Here is a 3,002-nt window from a genome sequence, read left to right as displayed (position 1 = left end):
AAAAATTACTTTGAGGGGCTTCCCTGAGGGTGCAGTGGTTGAGAATCCGCCTGCCAATGCAGGGGACACGGGTTCGAGCCCCAGTCCGGGAAGATCCCACGTGCTGCGGAGCAACTAAGCCCGAGCACCACAACTACTGAGCCTGCGCTCTAGAGCCCGCGAGCCACAACTACTGAAGCCCGTGTGCCACACCTACTGAAGCCCGCGTGCCTAGAGCCCGTGCTCCGCAACAAGCGAAGCCACCGCAATGAGAAGCCTGCGCACCGCAACGAAGAGTAGCCCCCGCTCGCGGCAACTAGAGAAAGCCCGCACGCAGCAATGAAGACCCAACGCAGCCAAAAATAAATAAATTTATAAAACAACAAAAAAGATTACTCTGGGAACAAGAGGATGTTAAATGGGACTTTTCCTGACTTGGAGTTTCACCCAAATCTGAGCCCAGTGTTAAGTGCCCGCTGGGTACTTTTATAGATAGACATGCTAGACCATCTTCACACTGCTAAGTGGGGAGCCCAACACTATGTCAGGCACCCATGGCCTGTCACCCCTTTTCAGCTGATGTACAGGAGAAGGCAAAATTGGAAGATGGCCTTTAGAATTCTAGAAGCTTCCTCCCACCTTCCCAGCAAGTGGAGGGGAACTTGAGAGAACCGCTCAGAGAAATTGACAGGTGCTCCCGAATTGAATTGAAAGGGACAAGAAGTGGTGCATGACTCGCCCAAAAAACTCAACAGTTGAGCCAGCTGGGACTGCTGAAGTCTAGTATGACTGCAGAGGGCACGGCCTCTGCCTCCAGGGCTTGGTCGGGGCAGAGCTGCTGGGACTTTGCCAAGGGCTAAGTGCACATGAAGCAAGTAGCTGGGTTGTTCTGGAAGGGCCTCGCCCAAGAGGCCTGTCTGCAGGTGAGCTGACCCAACAGAAAAAGGCTGGGGAAGACATGCCACCAAATGCAGGAGCTGGTGGTCAACCACTGTATCATCTGAACCAGAGAATGGGTAAGAAGGGGCCCCCCAGCAAGGGGGGGGATCTCCAAAATATCCCCAAAGTGAGCGCACAAAAGGAACAAAAGAGGCAGCCTTGGATATCAGCACACAGAGAGCTCCAATACTAGGTAGCAACATCATTAACTGAATTCGTTTCCTGTGGCTGCCATAAAAAACTGGGTGGCTTAAAACAACAGAAATGTATTCTCTCACAGTTCTGGAGCCACAAGTTCAACCTCAAAGTGTTGGCAGGACCATGCTCCTCCCAAAAGGTCTGGGGAGAATGCGTCCTTGCTTCTTCCAGCTTCTGGTGGCTCTAGGAGTCCCTTGGCTTGTGGCTGCATCACCCCGATGTCCACCTTAATCTTTACGTGGCTTCTCCTCTGTCTCTGTGTCTTCTCCTCTTCTGTCTCTTCTAAGGACACTTGTCATTGGGTTTAGGGCCCACCCAGGTAATCCGGGATGATCTTACTCAAGATCTTTAACTTAATTATACCTACAAAGACCCTTTTTTCGAATAAGGTCACATTCACAGGTTCCAGGGTTAGGAAGCAGACGTATCTATCTTGGGGGGTGGGGGGACCATTCAATTCACAATACTAATCAAATAAGACCTTTTTACCACTCCTTCCTCCTCCTGCCCTCACCCTGGGGAGACCAGAAAATAGTGCAGGAAGCAGAGACAGGGTACAGTAAGGAGAGTGAAGAAATTAATCTTTCCCTTTGCTGGGCCACAGAGTTACAGATCACACCTGAGCTGAGCGAGGGTCAGCACTTTGAATTGGTGGAGTAATAGAAGTTCTGATATTAGATTAGAATGGATTTAACAACCTAAAAATAAGATTGTTTCTTTATACCTGAAAGTGACTGGGAAAGCTGTGCGGAGGCAGGGGAAGGGGAACTGGATGAAGGTAGTCAAAAGATACAAACTTCCAGTTATAAACAAGTAATAGGGATGTAATGTACAATATTATAAAGATAATTAACAACCGCTGTATGTTAAATATGAAAGTTGTTAAGAGTAAATCCTGAGAGTTCTCATCGCAAGGAAAACATTTTTATTCTTTTATTTTGTATTTATATGAGATGATGTTCACTAAACTTATTGTGGTAATCATTTCATGATGTAAGTCAAATCATTATGCTTTGCATCTTAAACTTATCCAGTGCTGTATGTCAATTATATCTCAGCAAAACTGGAAGGAAAAAGAAAAGAAAAGCTGTGGGATTTGCTCAAGCCTCAAGCTCCAGCCCTAGAGCAGCCGAGGGGCAGGAGAGAGCCAACAGAGCTTGTTTCAAGGCAATGGTGAGAAAAAAAAGTTTCTTCTTTCTTACACCCTACAGAGCCCAGCCTGTTCAATAAAGTAGATCAATAGGTGTCTCACTTTGGTCTTGTGATAGAAGCAATTTTGTAGCAATAGCCTTTTGAAACTAGTCTCTGAGGTTACATCCAGGATAAACTTGCAATGTTTCAACAGTTTTTAAAATGGAGTCGCTGCTGCTGCTTTACTAATTACAGCTTTAGTCTTGGTCCTGTCTTCCCTCCTTCTAGGTAAGGTTTATTACATTGCTCAGTCATAGAATCACCCTGCTTCCTGACAGCATCCAATCCAGAGCAAAACCCTGCTTCCTTTAACCTTCCCCCAAGTTACCCTCCAGTATGGGGTCAGCAAAGAAGGCTGCCACTTTCTCTAGTTCTACCAACACTTTGTCTTTATTGGACCCTTGCCGGTAAAGAATGTGTACAGGTGGGAAGTGCAGGATGCACAAGGCTACTTAATGAATGTTTTCTGCTTTCATATCAGCTGATGCATGCCAAAGGTGCAGTAGGTACTTGTTGAATTAATTACTGCGTTAAGTAAATAGATAATTCACAGTTTTGTCCAAAGTTTTGTCAACATTTAGTTGAGCGCTGTCTTGACTGGAGGCAGAAAGGGTAGGTGGCAGAGTAGTTCAACACACTTCGATGCTCAAAAGCAATAGTAGGGCTAGCTTCTTTCAATTCAGGGCCGGGTGCGG

Source organism: Neophocaena asiaeorientalis, unplaced genomic scaffold (assembly GCF_003031525.2).
Source record: "Neophocaena asiaeorientalis asiaeorientalis breed wild unplaced genomic scaffold, Neophocaena_asiaeorientalis_V1.1 scaffold734, whole genome shotgun sequence".
Taxonomy (NCBI): Eukaryota; Metazoa; Chordata; class Mammalia; order Artiodactyla; family Phocoenidae; genus Neophocaena; species Neophocaena asiaeorientalis.
The sequence above is the reverse complement of the archived record's forward strand: the minus strand, read 5'-3'. Positions refer to the sequence as shown.